Source organism: Phyllobates terribilis, unplaced genomic scaffold (assembly GCF_046119375.1).
Source record: "Phyllobates terribilis strain yellow unplaced genomic scaffold, ASM4611937v1 Scaffold_3__8_contigs__length_932513732, whole genome shotgun sequence".
In the NCBI taxonomy this organism is placed as follows: domain Eukaryota; kingdom Metazoa; phylum Chordata; class Amphibia; order Anura; family Dendrobatidae; genus Phyllobates; species Phyllobates terribilis.
Genome location: NW_027362763.1, coordinates 2487844 through 2507436, shown reverse-complemented (window position 1 = coordinate 2507436; position 19593 = coordinate 2487844). Strand labels below are relative to the sequence as shown.

At 40.0% G+C, this 19593-nt stretch overlaps 6 non-coding genes across 6 annotated transcripts; all 6 read right to left on the bottom strand.

Moving 5' to 3' along the window:
- Positions 1-7006: 7006 nt before the first annotated feature.
- Positions 7007-7078, bottom strand: TRNAG-CCC (transfer RNA glycine (anticodon CCC)). The gene has a single exon. It is a non-coding gene; the product is annotated as a tRNA-Gly (tRNA).
- Positions 7079-9850: 2772 nt separating this feature from the next.
- TRNAG-UCC (transfer RNA glycine (anticodon UCC)) lies at positions 9851-9922 on the bottom strand. Its single transcript has one exon. It is a non-coding gene; the product is annotated as a tRNA-Gly (tRNA).
- A 1351-nt stretch (positions 9923-11273) lies between these two features.
- TRNAG-UCC (transfer RNA glycine (anticodon UCC)) lies at positions 11274-11345 on the bottom strand. The gene has a single exon. It is a non-coding gene; the product is annotated as a tRNA-Gly (tRNA).
- Positions 11346-14283: 2938 nt separating this feature from the next.
- Positions 14284-14355, bottom strand: TRNAG-CCC (transfer RNA glycine (anticodon CCC)). Its single transcript has one exon. It is a non-coding gene; the product is annotated as a tRNA-Gly (tRNA).
- Positions 14356-16954: 2599 nt separating this feature from the next.
- On the bottom strand, positions 16955-17026 carry TRNAG-CCC (transfer RNA glycine (anticodon CCC)). The gene has a single exon. It is a non-coding gene; the product is annotated as a tRNA-Gly (tRNA).
- A 1180-nt stretch (positions 17027-18206) lies between these two features.
- On the bottom strand, positions 18207-18278 carry TRNAG-CCC (transfer RNA glycine (anticodon CCC)). The gene has a single exon. It is a non-coding gene; the product is annotated as a tRNA-Gly (tRNA).
- Positions 18279-19593: the final 1315 nt, after the last annotated feature.

The window sequence follows — 19593 nt, the reverse complement described above, 5'->3', positions numbered from 1 at the left end:
GGGCATGACAAGATCTCCAAGGCGTAAGTGGCTAGCTCCGGCCATTTATCCAGATTGGAAGCCCAAAAATAGCAAGGGTCCAGTGACACAGTCGTGGCTTCAATGTTTACTTGGAGATACTCCTGTACCATCGTCTCTAGGCATTGACTATGTGTCAGACTTCTTGTCTCCTGTGGCCTTGCAAAGGATGGGTTAAAAAAGTGGTGAAATGATTCCGCAAAATTGATGTTACCAGCAGATACTGTGGTTCTGTTACGGTTTGAGTGCTGAACACTTGACGGTCCCACGGTTGGCAAGTTGGAACTGTGAGATTCACTACGTGCACCACTGGTATTTTGTGGAAAAGCACATGTAAGATTCTGCAACAGTCTCTGCTGATACTCCTGCATGCGTGCATCCCTTTCTATGGCAGGAATAATTTCTGCAAATTTACTTTTGTACCGGGGATCTAACAGTGTGGCAACCCAGTAGTCAGGATTATTTCTAATTCTCACAATTCGAGGGTCATGTTGCAGGTAGTGCAGCAAGAAGGCACTCATGTGTGTTGCGCATCCAGGAGCACCAAGTCCCTGTTGTGTTGGTGGCGAGGTAACAATCATGCTTCCTTCCTCTGTCCTCTCCCCCCAACCTCGCACAACAAAAATGTGATCAAGGTCTCCCTCATCTGATGAGTCTTCCATCAGTTCGTCCTCCACTTCTTCCTGGGCTGCTGCACCTTCCTCACAAGTTTGGCTGCTACCATGCGCCCTGGTAAAACCATCTCCCCCACCCTCACATGCCTGCCGCCTTGGTGCTGCCGACCGTCTGGACCTTGCAGATGTTAGCCCTTCCGCATACAACTCCTCCTTCTCTACTTCCTCCACCTCCTCTTGTGCCACCACCTGACTCCGAATTCTGTTTAACATGTGCTCCAGCATGTAAATCACCGGAATAGTCATGCTGATAATGGCATCGTCAGCACTAAACATCTTCGTCGCCATTTCAAAACTGTGCAGAAGGGTGCATAGGTCCCTGATCTGAGACCACTCCTCCAGCGTGATTTGCCCCACCTCTGGAACTCGTTTGCCCAGGCTATACGTCAGAACGTATTGCACCAGGGCTTGTCGGTGCTGCCACAGTCGCTGCAACATGTGCAGAGTTGAATTCCACCGGGTAGGCACATCGCATTTTAGCCAGTGAAGTGGCAGGCCCAACGACTTCTGTAGAGATGTAAGTCGCTGAGCTGCGGGATGCGAACGGCGAAAGTGAGCACACAGCGACCGTGCCCTCTGCAGAAGGCCATCTAGTCTGGGATAGTGGGCTAAAAATTGCTGGACAACCAGGTTCAACACGTGAGCCATACAAGGCACGTGTGTGACATTGCCCCGGCGAAGGGCCGCACCCAGGTTTGCAGCACTGTCGCACACGGCTTTCCCTGGTTTCAGGTCCAGTGGAGACAACCATTCATGAAATTGGTTCTCCAGAGCTGACCACAACTCCTCAGCTGTGTGACTCACATTTCCCAGACATTTCAATGTAAAAACCGCCTGATGACGTTGAGCCTTACTGCCAGCATAGTAAGGAGGTGTGCAGGATCCCTTCTGCGCAGTTAGAAAGCTTGTGGCATGACCAGACAGGCTTTGGGTGCAGGTGGAAGACCGAGAGGAGGTTGAGGAGGCAGAAGCAGTGGAGAAACTTTGACATAAAGAGGATTGACGCACAACTCGTGGGGACGGCAAGACTTGGACAGCAGCCCCTTGTCCTGCTGTCACCATAGTTACCCAGTGCCCAGTCAGCGACATGTAACGCCCCTGTCCATGCCTACTCGTCCAAGTGTCTGTGGTGAAATGCACCCTGTCACACACAGAGTTTCTCAAAGAAGCGGTGATGTTGTGTGCGACATGCTGGTGGAGCGCAGGCACACCTTTCTTTGAGAAGTAGTGCTGACTGGGCATCTGGTACTGGGGCACTGCGACGGACATAAGGTCTCGAAAATCCTCTGTGTCCACCAGGCGGAAAGGCAGCATTTCTGTAGCCAAGAGCTTGCAGATGGTGAAATTCAACCTCTTAGCTTTCTCATGGCTAGGAGGAAATGGTCTTTTACTTGTCCACATCTGAGGGACCGAGGGCTGGCTATTGTGCTTAGACGGGGTTGATAAGGGTGTCCCCGGCAAACTGCCGGTCTGTGAGGAAGATGCAGGCGGACATGTTAGGTTGCCTTGATCCAAAGGTGGTGCTATCGATGTCGGACAGCGCTCAACACCAGCTGGTGTTACCGCCTCCAAAGAAAATGATGACCTGCCAATCACGCTGGCTGTTGCGGGTAAAGAGGTGGCAGGTGTGCGCCCCAAAACAGGTGTGACTGCTGTCACCCCAGTCACAGAGGATGAAGAGGCCGCGGATGCACAAGATATGGCAGACGGTGGTTGGCCCGGCCGGCTAGGCCGCATTGTAGCACACTGAGCTTCCCACTGCAACTTATGCTTCATGTCCATGTGCCGGTTCATGCATGAAGTACTCAAACTATGTATTTTTTGGCCTCTACTTAGCTTTTGCTGACAAATGTTACAGATAACATGAGTTGGGTCATCTTTATCGATCTGAAAAAATGCCCAGCCTATGCAAGGCTTAGCACCCATGCGACCTGAAGAGCCACCACGACTTGTGGTGAGAGGCAGAGTTGTGTTTGAGGATGCAGTTGTTGACGTGCTTCCAGTACTACGTCTCTGTCCAGAAAGGCGCAACCTGACCTCGTCGTCACTAGCATCTTCCTCCACCTCCTCTGCTGACCTCATCTCTTGGCTGACTGTGGGTTGACAGTAAGTGGGATCTCCAACCTCATCATCATCACCCTGTGCGTTATCACACCCGTCGTCCTCAGAGCCAACCTGTTCCTGCCCTGACAAAAAACTAAAGTTGTCGCTCCAATCAGGTATTTGAGTCTTATCATCGTCTTCCTCATTGTCTCCACCAACAGGAGTTACAGTTTGGGAATGAGGGTCTACATTATGGTCAGAACCTTCTGCGTCTGGTCCTGGATCCGACTCATAAAGATTCTGGGCATCAGTGCAGATCATTTCCTCGTCTGGATTCACAGAAGCGCTGGAGTCAACCTCTGATTCCCAGGCTATAGTATGAGTAAACAGCTCTGCAGACTCAACCATCTGTTCTACCTCATACTCAGACGGGCAGCTGGAGATTTGGGAGCTGTGAGGAAGCAAGTGCGATTGGGGTGACACCTTTGAGGACTGGAGTATTTGTGATGTTGAAGTTGATGTGGAGGAGAGCCCACTTAAAGGAGCACTTGATATCCGTTGAAGCACCTGCTGTTTTTGTGCCTCATCTGGAATTTGTAGCAATTGGCGTGGCCGTAAGAAAGGGATCTTATCACATTGTCCGCTAAAAGAAGTAGACATTTTAGTTTGGCTGGAAGATGGTCTTTCTTCTGCAGATGTTACTGTTGCTTTAACACCTACCCCACGGACACAACCTTTTTTCCCCTTCCCAACACGCCTATTCCCCTTTCCACCAGCAGCAGGCCTTTTTCCACTCATTTTGGTGGTTAACTAATTAACAACTCTGGAGTTGTTTGCACAAAAAAACAATGGATGGGAACCGAGCAGAGCTGAGTGGCCAAACTGTGGTATTAGGCCAAAACTATTGGCTGGGTTAGATGCAGAAAAAAATTATATTCAATTTGCAACCTGATGGAGGTCAGTATAGATGGACTAATAGAGAAAGTCCCACACACTGCTAGAAGGCCAAATATTTTTTCAGAGCTAGATGCAGATAAAAATTATTTTTAAATTGCAACCTGATGGAGGTCAGTATAGATGGACTAATAGAGAAAGTCCCACACACAGCTAGAAGCCCAATATTTTTTCAGAGGTAGATGCAGAAAAAAATTATTTTTAATTTGCAACCTGATGGAGGTCAGTATAGATGGACTAATAGAGAAAGTCCCACACACAGCTAGAAGCCCAATATTTTTTCAGAGGTAGATGCAGAAAAAAATATATTCAGTTTGCAACCTGATGGAGGTCTGTATAGATGGATTAATAGAACAAGCCCCCCACACACAGCTAGAAGCCCAATATTTTTTCAGAGGTAGATGCAGAAAAAAATATATTCAGTTTGCAACCTGATGGAGGTCTGTATAGATGGATTAATAGAACAAGTCCCACACACAGCTAGAAGCCCAATATTTTTCAGAGGTAGATGCAGAAAGAAATATATTCAGTTTGAAACCTGATGGAGGTCTGTATAGATGGATTAATAGAACAAGTCCCACACACAGCTAGAAGCCTAATATTTTTTCAGAGGTAGATGCAGAAAAAAATATATTCAGTTTGCAACCTGATGGAGGTCAGTATAGATGGACTAATACAACAAGTCCCACACACAGCTAGAAGCCCAATATTTTTTCAGAGGTAGATGCAGAAAAAAATATATTCAGTTTGCAACCTGATGGAGGTCTGTATAGATGGATTAATAGAACAAGTCCCACACACAGCTAGAAGCCCAATATTTTTCAGAGGTAGATGCAGAAAAAAATATATTCAGTTTGCAACCTGATGGAGGTCTGTATAGATGGATTAATGGAACAAGTCCCACACACAGCTAGAAGCCCAATATTTTTTCAGAGGTAGATGCAGAAAAAAATATATTCAGTTTGCAACCTGATGGAGGTCTGTATAGATGGATTAATAGAACAAGTCCCACACACAGCTAGAAGCCCAATATTTTTTCAGAGGTAGATGCAGAAAAAAATATATTCAGTTTGCAACCTGATGGAGGTCAGTATAGATGGACTAATACAACAAGTACCACACACAGCTAGAAGCCCAATATTTTTTCAGAGGTAGATGCAGAAAAAAATATATTCAGTTTGCAACCTGATGGAGGTCTGTATAGATGGATTAATAGAACAAGTCCCACACACAGCTAGAAGCCCAATATTTTTTCAGAGGTAGATGCAGAAAAAAATATATTCAGTTTGCAACCTGATGGAGGTCTGTATAGATGGATTAATAGAACAAGTCCCACACACAGCTAGAAGCCCAATATTTTTTCAGAGGTAGATGCAGAAAAAAATATATTCAGTTTGCAACCTGATGGAGGTCTGTATAGATGGATTAATAGAACAAGTCCCACACACAGCTAGAAGCCCAATATTTTTTCAGAGGTAGATGCAGAAAAAAATATATTCAGTTTGCAACCTGATGGAGGTCTGTATAGATGGATTAATAGAACAAGTCCCACACACAGCTAGAAGCCCAATATTTTTTCAGAGGTAGATGAAGAAAAAAATATATGCAGTTTGCAAACTGATGGAGGTCAGTATAGATGGACTAATACAACAAGTCCCACACACAGCTAGAAGCCCAATATTTTTTCAGAGCTAGATGCAGAAAAAAATTATATTCAATTTGCAACCTGATGGAGGTCAGTATAGATGGACTAATAGAATGATGCTATGCCCAAAATATTTTACTTCACTAGGTGCAGTAAAAAAATTGGTATTCTATACACAGGTGGTATATCTTGCAACATAGATAGGCTACTCCACTGACTAACACACTCTGCAATAGGCCAAAAAGGATTAGCTTTGCTAGATTCAGCCAAATGCTGTGAAAAAAACTTGCACAGCACTGGCACAGACCTGCCTGGCAAAAACTGATAAGAACTGATGTAACCTAGTCCTGAAAAGGACTCCAATTACAATTAGTCTTTACTCCCACAATCTATCTATTTAAGAGCACAGACCTGCCTGATAAAAGTCGTAGGAAATGCTGTAACCTAGTCCTTAAAAGGACTGCAATCACAACTATTCCCTACTCCCAAGCTATCTGTAGATTTGTGCGAAAATTGGATTGAAATTAACTGCTGCAGCAGTGAGAAAATGGTGGCGACGGGGAAAATGGCTTGGTCTTATAGGGCAAGGACATGTGACATACACTGCCAATGACACATGCCCTTGCTTGTGTGAAAAAAAGCACTTCGCTCCGTGTGTGCGCTGCTGATGGGCTGACAGATTGCGCCTCCCCACTGCAAATGCGGGAAAGAGAAAAAAAAATGGAGATCTTCATTGTTCCTGCAGAGATCCATCCCCTGCCCCTCCCCCCACCCCGCTGTACACTCAAACTGCGTATTAACATTAATTTTCATCATTACTGAGAAAAAATCCAGTTATGATTTTGGTGCACGAACAGTTATCGAACATAACCTCGAACAGCCGAATTTTTCTCAAATTGTTCGTGTTCGCCGAACGGCTCGAACACCGCCCAAAACAGCTCGAATTTGAGATTGGCGAACAGTTCGAGTAGAACAACGCTCATCTCTACTGAAGAGCAGAAGATCAGTTAGATGAGACAGTTGAAAAAAATCTAAGAAATATTCTCTTCAATTTTTTTCTCATTTTCATGGTTGCTAAACTCTAAGAAGAAAGAAGAGCCTGAGACTTAACACGAAAAATTAAAACAGACTAAAAGCATCACCAAATGTGAAAAACAATTCATGCCTTGGCCAGGAATCGAACCCGGGTCAACTACTTGGAAGGCAGCAATTCTCACCACTATACCACCAACACTTACAGAATCCATGTTTTTTTCTTACATTTTCTGCACTAACAATACGAAATTATTAGTAAAAAGTAAGACGTGCCAGGAAAAAAAAACCCGCATAAGTATTGCATTAACCAGGAATCAATCGCAGGTCAACTGCTTGGAAGGCAGGTTTGCTCACCACTATACCAAAAATGCTTAAGGTACCCAGCATTTTTTTCACATTTTCTGCACTAACCCTTCAAAATTGTTAGTAAAAATTATGACGTGCCTGAAAAAAAAACACACCTATGTTTTGCATTGGCCTGGAATCAAACCCGGGTCAACTGCTTGGAAGGCAGCTATGCTCACCACTATACCACCAATGCTTACAGGATAAGCTTTTTTTTTTACATTTTCTGCACTAACATTACAAAATAGTTTGCAAAATGTATGATATGCCAGAAATAAAACTACATAAGTATTGCATTGGCTGGGAATCGAACCCGGGTCAACTGCTTGGGAAGCAGCTATGCTCACCACTATACCACCAATGCATGAACCAACTTGACTGGTTTGGGATTATGGCTGTTAAACCTGCTAAAGTTTTACTTAAAAAAAGGAGGACTGAATATGTCTTGAAAGAGCCAATTACTAAAAAGTTTAAAAACAAGGCAAAGCATTGTCCAAAACTCAAAGATGAATTCTTGTGAATCAGCTATGGAGCTTTTCCGCCAATTCTTACAATTCTCTCAATTATTTTCACTTTTTTGCCAATAAGGTAACTAAACTCTTACCAAGAAAGAAAGTACACTATGAGCCTTAGCTCAAACAGATTACAAAGAGTCAACAGCAGCACCAAATTCCCCCTAAAGACCTCTGCCATTTTTGGCATTTTTAACACTAACGCTAAAGACAGAGGAGTTTTTGCAATTAGTTATGTAGCTTTTCCACCTCTGCCTACAAATTCTCTCAATTAGCTTTGCTTTTCGCCAACTAAGGTAGCTAAAGTGTTACCAAGAAAGAAATAAAAGCATAAGCCTTAGCACAGAAAGTGAAAAAGAGTCCAAACACCACCAAATGCAAAAAAACAATGAGTTCTTCAAGAATTAAACTATGGCCTATTGTTTTAAAAGCAACTACACCCACCAGCATAACACCAATGAAAACCCTTACATTGCTTACATATTGGAGACTAACCCTACAAAGTATTTAATCAACAACTGAAGAGCAGAAGATCAGTTAGATGAGACAGTTGAAAAAAATCTAAGAAATATTCTCTTCAATTTTTTTCTCATTTTCGTGGTTGCTAAACTCTAAGAAGAAAGAAGAGCCTGAGACTTAACACGAAAAATCAAAACAGACTAAAAGCATCACCAAATGTGAAAAACATTTCATGAATTGGCTGAGAATCGAACTCTGGTCAACTACTTGGAAGGCAGCGATTCTCACCACTATATCACCAACACTTACAGAAGCCATGTTTTTTTCTTACATTTTCTGCACTAACAATATGAAATTATCAGAAAAAAGTAAGACGTGCCAGGAAAAAAAAACCCACATAAGTATTGCATTGACCAGGAATCAAACGCAGGTCAACTGCTTGGAAGGCAGGTTTGCTCACCACTATACCAAAAATGCTTAAGGTACCCAGCATTTTTTTCACATTTTCTGCACTAACCCTACAAAATTGTTAGTAAAAAGTATGACGTGCCTGAAAAAAAAAAACACCGATGTTTTGTATTGCCTGGGAATTGAACACAGGTCAACTGCTTGGAAGGCAGCTATGCTCACCACTATACCACCAATGCTTACAGGGTCAGCTTTTTTTTTTTACATTTTCTGCACTAACATTACAAAATAGTTTGTAAAATGTATGATATGCCAGAAATAAAACTACATAAGTATTGCATTGGCTGGAAATCGAAACCGGGTCAACTGCTTGGGAAGCAGCTATGCTCACCACTATACCACCAATGAATGAACCCACTTGACTGATTTGGGATTTTGGCTGTTAAATCTGCTAAAGTTTTACTTAAAAAAGGAGGACTGAATATGTCTTGAAAGAGCCAATTACTAAAAAGTTTAAAAACAAGGCAAAGCATTGTCCAAAACTCAAAGATGAATTCTTGTGAATCAGCTATGGAGCTTTTCACCAATTCTTACAATTCTCTCAATTATTTTCACTTTTTTGCCAATAAGGTAACTAAACTCTTACCAAGAAAGAAAGTACACTATGAGCCTTAGCTCAAAAAGATTACAAAGAGTCAGCACCAGCACCAAATTACCCCTAAAGACCTCTGCCATTTTTGGCATTTTTAACACTAACTCTAAAGACAGAGGAGTTTTTGGAATCAGTTATGTAGCTTTTCCACCTCTGCCTACAAATTCTCTCAATTAGCTTTGCTTTTTGCCAACTAAGGTAGCTAAAGTGTTACCAAGAAAGAAATAAAAGCATAAGCCTTAGCACAGAAAGTGAAAAAGAGTCCAAACACCACCAAATGCATAAAAACAATGAGTTCTTCAAGAATTAAACTATGGCCTATTGTTTTAAAAGCAACTACACCCACCAGCATAACACCAATGCCAACCCTGACATTGCTTTCATATTGGAGACTAACCCTACAAAGTGTTTAATCAACAACTGAAGAGCAGAAGATCAGTTAGATGAGACAGTTGAAAAAAATCTAAGAAATATTCTCTTCAATTTTTTTCTCATTTTCGTGGTTGCTAAACTCTAAGAAGAAAGAAGAGCATGAGCCTTAACACAAAAAATTAAAACAGACTAAAAGCATCACCAAATGTGAAAAACAATTCATGCGTTGGCCAGGAATCGAACACGGCTTAACTGCTTGGAAGGCAGCTATGCTCACCACTATACCACCAACACTTACAGAAGCCATGTTTTTTTCTTACATTTTCTGCACTAACAATACAAAATTATTAGTAAAAAGTAAGACGTGCCAGGAAAAAAAACCCCACATAAGTATTGCATTGACCAAGAATCAATCGCAGGTCAACTGCTTGGAAGGCAGGTTTGCTCACCACTATACCAAAAATGCTTAAGGTACCCAGCATTTTTTTCACATTTTCTGCACTAACCCTACAAAATTGTTAGTAAAAAGTATGACGTGCCTGAATAAAAAACACACCCATGTTTTGCATTGGCCAGGAATCAAACCCAGGTCAACTGCTTGGAAGGCAGCTATGCTCACCACTATACCACCAATGCTTACAGGATCAGCTTTTTTTTTTTACATTTTCTGCACTAACAATACAAAATAGTTTGTAAAATGTATGATATGCCAGAAATAAAACTACATAAGTATTGCATTGACCGGGAATTGAACCCGGGTCAACTGCTTGGAAGGCAGCTATGCTCACCACTATACCACCAATGCTTACAAGGTCAGCTTTTTTTTTACATTTTCTGCACTAACATTACAAAATAGTTTGTAAAATTTATGATAAGCCAGAAATAAAACTACATAAGTATTGCATTGGCCAGGAATCAAACCCGAGTCAACTGCTTGGGAAGCAGCTATGCTCACCACTATACCACCAATGCATGAACCAACTTGACTGGTTTGGGATTATGGCTGTTAAAACTGCTAAAGTTTTACTTAAAAAAAGGAGGACTGAATATGTCTTGAAAGAGCCAATTACTAAAAAGTTTAAAAACAAGGCAAAGCATTGTCCAAAACTCAAAGATGAATTCTTGTGAATCAGCTATGGAGCTTTTCCACCAATTCTTACAATTCTCTCAATTATTTTCACTTTTTTGCCAATAAGGTAACTAAACTCTTACCAAGAAAGAAAGTACACTATGAGCCTTAGCTCAAAAATATTACAAAGAGTCAGCACCAGCACCAAATTACCCCTAAAGACCTCTGCCATTTTTGGCATTTTTAACACTAACTCTAAAGACAGAGGAGTTTTTGGAATCAGTTATGTAGCTTTTCCACCTCTGCCTACAAATTCTCTCAATTAGCTTTGCTTTTTGCCAACTAAGGTAGCTAAAGTGTTACCAAGAAAGAAATAAAAGCATAAGCCTTAGCACAGAAAGTGAAAAAGAGTCCAAACACCACCAAATGCAAAAAAAACAATGAGTTCTTCAAGAATTAAACTATGGCCTATTGTTTTAAAAGCAACTACACCCACCAGCATAACACCAATGCCAACCCTGACATTGCTTTCATATTGGAGACTAACCCTACAAAGTGTTTAATCAACAACTGAAGAGCAGAAGATCAGTTAGATGAGACAGTTGGAAAAAAAGCTAAGAAATATTCTCTTCAATTTTTTTCTCATTTTCGTGGTTGCTAAACTCTAAGAAGAAAGAAGAGCCTGAGACTTAACACGAAAAATTCAAACAGTCTAAAAGCATCACCAAATGTGAAAAACAATTCATGCGTTGGCTGAGAATCGAACTCGGGTCAAATACTTGGAAGGCAGCGTTTCTCACCACTATACCACCAACACTTACAGAAGCCATGTTTTTTTCTTACATTTTCTGCACTAACAATACGAAATTATTAGTAAAAAGTAAGACGTGCCAGGAAAAAAAAACCCACATAAGTATTGCATTGACAAGGAATCAATCGCAGGTCAACTGCTTGGAAGGCAGGTTTGCTCACCACTATACCAAAAATGCTTAAGGTACCCAGCATTTTTTTCACATTTTCTGCACTAACCCTACAAAATTGTTAGTAAAAAGTATGATGTGCCTGAAAAAAAAAAACACCGATGTTTTGTATTGGCCGGGAATTGAACCCGGGTCAACTGCTTGGAAGGCAGCTATGCTCACCACTATACCACCAATGCTTACAAGGTCAGCTTTTTTTTTTACATTTTCTGCACTAACATTACAAAATAGTTTGTAAAATGTATGATATGCCAGAAATAAAACTACATAAGTATTGCATTGGCTGGAAATAGAACCCGGGTCAACTGCTTGGGAAGCAGCTATGCTCACCACTATACCACCAATGCATGAACCCACTTGACTGGTTTGTGATTTTGGCTGTTAAATCTGCTAAAGTTTTACTTAAAAAAGGAGGACTGAATATGTCTTGAAAGAGCCAATTACTAAAAAGTTTAAAAACAAGGCAAAGCATTGTCCAAAACTCAAAGATGAATTCTTGTGAATCAGCTATGGAGCTTTCCCGCCAATTCTTACAATTCTCTCAATTATTTTCACTTTTTTGCCAATAAGGTAACTAAACTCTTACCAAGAAAGAAAGTACACTATGAGCCTTAGCTCAAACAGATTACAAAGAGTCAACAGCAACACCAAATTCCCCCTAAAGACCTCTGCCATTTTTGGCATTTTTAACACTAACTCTAAAGACAGAGGAGTTTTTGGAATTAGTTATGTAGCTTTTCCACCTCTGCCTACAAATTCTCTCAATTAGCTTTGCTTTCTGCCCACTAAGGTAGCTAAAGTGTTACCAAGAAAGAAATAAAAGCATAAGCCTTAGCACAGAAAGTGAAAAAGATTCCAAACACCACCAAATGCAAAAAAACAATGAGTTCTTCAAGAATTAAACTATGGCCTATTGTTTTAAAAGCAACTACACCCACCAGCATAACACCAATGTCAACCCTGACATTGCTTTCATATTGGAGACTAACCCTACAAAGTGTTTAATCAACAACTGAAGAGCAGAAGATCAGTTAGATGAGACAGTTGAAAAAAATCTAAGAAATATTCTCTTCAATTTTTTTCTCATTTTCGTGGTTGCTAAACTCTAAGAAGAAAGAAGAGCATGAGCCTTAACACGAAAAATTAAAACAGACTAAAAGCATCACCAAATGTGAAAAACAATTCATGCTTTGGCCAGGAATCGAACCCATGTCAACTGCTTGGAAGGCAGCTATGCTCACGACTATACCACCAACACTTACAGAAGCAATGTTTTTTTCTTACATTTTCTGCACTAACAATACGAAATTATTAGTAAAAAGTAAGACGTGCCAGGAAAAAAAAACCCACATAAGTATTGCATTGACAAGGAATCAATCTCAGGTCAACTGCTTGGAAGGCAGGTTTGCTCACCACTATACCAAAAATGCTTAAGGTACCCAGCATTTTTTTCACATTTTCTGCACTAACCCTACAAAATTGTTAGTAAAAAGTATGATGTGCCTGAAAAAAAACCACACCCATGTTTTGCATTGGCCAGGAATCGAACCCAGATCAACTGCTTGGAAGGCAGCTATGCTCACCACTATACCACCAATGCTTACAAGGTCAGCTTTTTTTTTTACATTTTCTGCACTAACATTACAAAATAGTTTGTAAAATGTATGATATGCCAGAAATAAAACTACATAAGTATTGCATTGGCTGGAAATAGAACCCGGGTCAATTGCTTGGGAAGCAGCTATGCTCACCACTATACCACCAATGCATGAACCCACTTGACTGGTTTGTGATTTTGGCTGTTAAATCTGCTAAAGTTTTACTTAAAAAAGGAGGACTGAATATGTCTTGAAAGAGCCAATTACTAAAAAGTTTAAAAACAAGGCAAAGCATTGTCCAAAACTCAAAGATGAATTCTTCTGAATCAGCTAAGTAGCTTTTCCACCAATTCTTACATTTCTCTCAATTATTTTCACTTTTTTGCCAATAAGGTAACTAAACTCTTACCAAGAAAGAAAGTACACTATGAGCCTTAGCTCAAACAGATTACAAAGAGTCAACAGCAACACCAAATTCCCCCTAAAGACCTCTGCCATTTTTGGCATTTTTAACACTAACTCTAAAGACAGAGGAGTTTTTGGAATTAGTTATGTAGCTTTTCCACCTCTGCCTACAAATTCTATCAATTAGCTTTGCTTTCTGCCCACTAAGGTAGCTAAAGTGTTACCAAGAAAGAAATAAAAGCATAAGCCTTAGCACAGAAAGTGAAAAAGATTCCAAACACCACCAAATGCAAAAAAACAATGAGTTCTTCAAGAATTAAACTATGGCCTATTGTTTTAAAAGCAACTACACCCACCAGCATAACACCAATGTCAACCCTGACATTGCTTTCGTATTGGAGACTAACCCTACAAAGTGTTTAATCAACAACTGAAGAGCAGAAGATCAGTTAGATGAGACAGTTGAAAAAAATCTAAGAAATATTCTCTTCAATTTTTTTCTCATTTTCGTGGTTGCTAAACTCTAAGAAGAAAGAAGAGCATGAACCTTAACACGAAAAATTAAAACAGACTAAAAGCATCACCAAATGTGAAAAACAATTCATGCTTTGGCCAGGAATCAAACCCAGGTCAACTGCTTGGAAGGCAGCTATGCTCACGACTATACCACCAACACTTACAGAAGCCATGTTTTTTTCTTACATTTTCTGCACTAACAATACAAAATTATTAGTAAAAAGTAAGACGTGCCAGGAAAAAAAACCCCACATAAGTATTGCATTGACCAGGAATCAATCTCAGGTCAACTGCTTGGAAGGCAGGTTTGCTCACCACTATACCAAAAATGCTTAAGGTACCCAGCATTTTTTTCACATTTTCTGCACTAACCCTACAAAATTGTTAGTAAAAAGTATGACGTGCCTGAAAAAAAACCACACCCATGTTTTCCATTGGCCAGGAATCGAACCCAGGTCAACTGCTTGGAAGGCAGCTATGCTCACCACTATACCACCAATGCTTACAGGATCAGCTTTTTTTTTTACATTTTCTGCACTAACATTACAAAATAGTATGTAAAATGTATGATATGCCAGAAATAAAACTACATAAGTATTGCATTGGCCGGGAATCGAACCCGGGTCAACTGCTTGGGAAGCAGCTATGCTCACCACTATACCACCAATGCATGAACCAACTTTACTGGTTTGGGATTATGGCTGTTAAATCTCCTAAAGTTTTACTTAAAAAAAGGAGGACTGAATATGTCTTGAAAGAGCCAATTACTAAAAAGTTTAAAAACAAGGCAAAGCATTGTCCAAAACTCAAAGATGAATTCTTGTGAATCAGCTATGGAGCTTTTATACCAATTCTTACAATTCTCTCAATTATTTTCACTTTTTTGCCAATAAGGTAACTAAACTCTTACAAAGAAAGAAAGTACACTATGAGCCTTAGCTCAAAATGATTACAAAGAGTCAGCACCAGCACCAAATTACCCCTAAAGACCTCTGCAATTTTTGGTATTTTTAACACTAACTCTAAAGACAGAGGAGTTTTTGGAATCAGTTATGTAGCTTTTCCACCTCTGCCTACAAATTCTCTCAATTAGCTTTGCTTTTTGCCAACTAAGGTAGCTAAAGTGTTACCAAGAAAGAAATAAAAGCATAAGCCTTAGCACAGAAAGTGAAAAAGAGTCCAAACACCACCAAATGCAAAAAAACAATGAGTTAATCAAGAATTAAACTATGGCCTATTGTTTTAAAAGCAACTACACCCACCAGCATAACACCAATGTCAACCCTGACATTGCTTTCATTTTGGAGACTAACCCTACAAAGTGTTTAATCAACAACTGAAGAGCAGAAGATCAGTTAGATGAGACAGTTGAAAAAAAGCTAAGAAATATTCTCTTCAATTTTTTTCTCATTTTCGTGGTTGCTAAACTCTAAGAAGAAAGAAGAGCCTGAGACTTAACACGAAAAATTAAAACAGACTAAAAGCATCACCAAATGTGAAAAACAATTCATGCGTTGGCTGAGAATCGAACTCGGGTCAACTACTTGGAAGGCAGCGATTCTCACCACTATACCACCAACACTTACAGAAGCCATGTTTTTTTCTTACATTTTCTGCACTAACAATACGAAATTATTAGTAAAAAGTAAGACGTGCCAGGAAAAAAACCCCCACATAAGTATTGCATTAACCAGGAATCAATTGCAGGTCAACTGCTTGGAAGGCAGGTTTGCTCACCACTATACCAAAAATGCTTAAGGTACCCAGCATTTTTTTCACATTTTCTGCACTAACCGTACAAAATTGTTAGTAAAAAGTATGACGTGCCTGAAAAAAAAAAACACCAATGTTTTGTATTGGCCGGGAATTGAACCCTGGTCAACTGCTTGGAAGGCAGTTATGCTCACCACTATACCACCAATGCTTACAAGGTAAGCTTTTTTTTACATTTTCTGCACTAACATTACAAAATAGTTTGTAAAATGTATGATATGCCAGAAATAAAACTACATAAGTATTGTATTGGCTGGAAATAGAACCCGGGTCAGCTGCTTGGGAAGCAGCTATGCTCACCACTTTATCACCAATGCATGAACCCACTTGACTGGTTTGGGATTTTGGCTGTTAAATCTGCTAAAGTTTTACTTAAAAAAGGAGGACTGAATATGTCTTGAAAGAGCCAATTACTCAAAAGTTTAAAAACAAGGCAAAGCATTGTCCAAAACTCAAAGATGAATTCTTGTGAATCAGCTATGTAGCTTTTCCACCAATTCTTACATTTCTCTCAATTATTTTCACTTTTTTGCCAATAAGGTAACTAAACTCTTACCAAGAAAGAAAGTACACCATGAGCCTTAGCTCAAACAGATTACAAAGAGCCAACAGCAGCACCAAATTCCCCCTAAAGACCTCTGCCATTTTTGGCATTTTTAACACTAACTCTAAAGACAGAGGAGTTTTTGGAATCAGTTATGTAGCTTTTCCACCTCTGCTTACAAATTCTCTCAATTAGCTTTGCTTTCTGCCCACTAAGGTAGCTAAAGTGTTACCAAGAAAGAAATAAAAGCATAAGCCTTAGCACAGAAAGTGAAAAAGATTCCAAACACCACCAAATGCAAAAAAACAATGAGTTCTTCAAGAATTAAACTATGGCCTATTGTTTTAAAAGAAACTACACCCACCAGCATAACACCAATGCCAACCCTGACATTGCTTTCGTATTGGAGACTAACCCTACAAAGTATTTAATCAACAACTGAAGAGCAGAAGATCAGTTAGATGAGACAGTTGAAAAAAATCTAAGAAATATTCTCTTCAATTTTTTTCTCATTTTCGTGGTTGCTAAACTCTAAGAAGAAAGAAGAGCATGAGCCTTAACACGAAATATTAAAACAGACTAAAATCATCACCAAATGTGAAAAACAATTCACGCGTTGGCCAGGAATCGAACCCGGGTCAACTGCTTGGAAGGCAGCTATGCTCACGACTATACCACCAACACTTACAGAAGCCATGTTTTTTTCTTACATTTTCTGCACTAACAATACAAAATTATTAGTAAAAAGTAAGACGTGCCAGGAAAAAAAAACCCACATAAGTATTGCATTGACCAGGAATCAATCTCAGGTCAACTGCTTGGAAGGCAGCTATGCTCACCACTATACCACCAATGCTTACAGGATCAGCTTTTTTTTTTACATTTTCTGCACTAACATTACAAAATAGTTTGTAAAATGTATGATATGCCAGAAATAAAACTACATAAGTATTGCATTGGCCAGGAATCGAACCCGGGTCAACTGCTTGGGAAGCAGCTATGCTCACCACTATACCACCAATGCATGAACCCGCTTGACTGGTTTTGGATTATGGCTGTTAAATCTGCTAAAGTTTTACTTAAAAAAAGGAGGACTGAATATGTCTTGAAAGAGCCAATTACTAAAAAATTTAAAAACAAGGCAAAGCATTGTCCAAAACTCAAAGATGAAATCTTGTGAATCAGCTATGGAGCTTTTCCACCAATTCTTACAATTCTCTCAATTATTTTCACTTTTTTGCCAATAAGGTAACTAAACTCTTACCAAGAAAGAAAGTAAACTATGAGCCTTAGCTCAAAATGATTACAAAGAGTCAGCACCAGCACCAAATTACCCAAAAAGACCTCTGCCATTTTTGGCATTTTTAACACTAACTCTAAAGACAGAGGAGATTTTGGAATCAGTTATGTAGCTTTTCCACCTCTGCCTACAAATTCTCTCAATTAGCTTTGCTTTTTGCCAACTAAGGTAGCTAAAGTGTTACCAAGAAAGAAATAAAAACATAAGCTTTAGCACAGAAAGTGAAAAAGAGTCCAAACACCACCAAATGCAAAAAAACAATGAGTTCTTCAAGAATTAAACTATGGCCTATTGTTTTAAAAGCAACTACACCCACCAGCATAACACCAATGCCAACCCTGACATTGCTTTCGTATTGGAAACTAACCCTACAAAGTGTTTAATCAACAACTGAAGAGCAGAAGATCAGTTAGATGAGACAGTTGAAAAAAAGCTAAGAAATATTCTCTTCAATTTTTTTCTCATTTTCGTGGTTGCTAAACTCTAAGAAGAAAGAAGAGCATGAGCCTTAACACGAAATATTAAAACAGACTAAAATTATCACCAAATGTGAAAAACAATTCACGCGTTGGCCAGGAATCGAACCCGGGTCAACTGCTTGGAAGGCAGCTATGCTCACGACTATACCACCAACACTTACAGAAGCCATGTTTTTTTCTTACATTTTCTGCACTAACAATACAAAATTATTAGTAAAAAGTAAGACGTGCCAGGAAAAAAAAACCCACATAAGTATTGCATTGACCAGGAATCAATCTCAGGTCAACTGCTTGGAAGGCAGCTATGCTCACCACTATACCACCAATGATTACAGGATCAGCTTTTTTTTTTACATTTTCTGCACTAACATTACAAAATAGTTTGTAAAATGTATGATATGCCAGAAATAAAACTACATCAGTTTTGCATTGGCCAGGAATCGAACCCGGGTCAACTGCTTGGGAAGCAGCTATGCTCACCACTATACCACCAATGCATGAACCCACTTGATTGGTTTGGGATTATGGCTGTTAAATCTGCTAAAGTTTTACTTAAAAAAAGGAGGACTGAATATGTCTTGAAAGAGCCAATTACTAAAAAGTTTAAAAACAAGGCAAAGCATTGTCCAAAACTCAAAGATGAAATCTTGTGAATCAGCTATGGAGCTTTTCCACCAATTCTTACAATTCTCTCAATTATTTTCACTTTTTTGCCAATAAGGTAACTAAACTCTTACCAAGAAAGAAAGTAAACTATGAGCCTTAGCTCAAAATGATTACAAAGAGTCAGCACCAGCACCAAATTACCCCTAAAGACCTCTGCCATTTTTGGCATTTTTAACACTAACTCTAAAGACAGAGGAGATTTTGGAATCAGTTATGTAGCTTTTCCACCTCTGCCTACAAATTCTCTCAATTAGCTTTGCTTTTTGCCAACTAAGGTAGCTAAAGTGTTACCAAGAAAGAAATAAAAACATAAGCCTTAAGGCCCCGTCACACATAACGAGATCGCTAGCGAGATCGCTAATGAGTCACGATTTTGGTGACGCAATAGCGATCTCTCTAGCCATCTCGTTATGTCTGACAGGTAAAAACGATCAGGCCCCTGTTGTGAGATCGCTGATCATTACAAAGCTTCCTGGACCATTCCTGGGTCGTTGCGCTCCCGCTGGGCAGTGTGCATCGCTGTATTTGACACCTTGTCAACGACCTCGCTAGCGATTCAGAACTGAGACACATTGAGGTGCATAAATTGGACTTTTCTGCGTTCATCGTCCCTGATTGGTGGTCGCTACTGCGTCCTTGTTTTTTCAGATCCTACCAGCGTTCTCCGGCTGTGACTCCACTTTGAACAAATCAGACATCTTTAGCGAAGTAGGTATTGTTTGGGGTCTCAAATGAGTTTCCATTTTTAATTCATTTATAGGACATCTACCAATTATCTGCTATCATTGCTCTTCAGGGAGGGAGGGAGGGCTTGGCTTCTATCTGTATATATATGCTTTTGCATGGGCAGATATTTTAGGGGTCTCATGCACACACACCCACACAGCACGTTTTCTGACACGCTGTCGTGGCCAACCGCTTCAGAGTTTTTCATATGCCAATTAACATGAAGCTTAAATCAATAGACTGTTCTTTTGGCCTGTTGCACGCTTCAAAACTTTCTTCGTCGACGTGATGCAATTACGTACTGTCCGCCTGGCTTTGTGGACTCTGTGGACCGAGCCAATGGGGAAGTGGAGCTCGGTGAATAGCGTGCAAACGATCCTGCAATTGCAGGCCTTCAACCAGTGGGACATGGCAGAAACA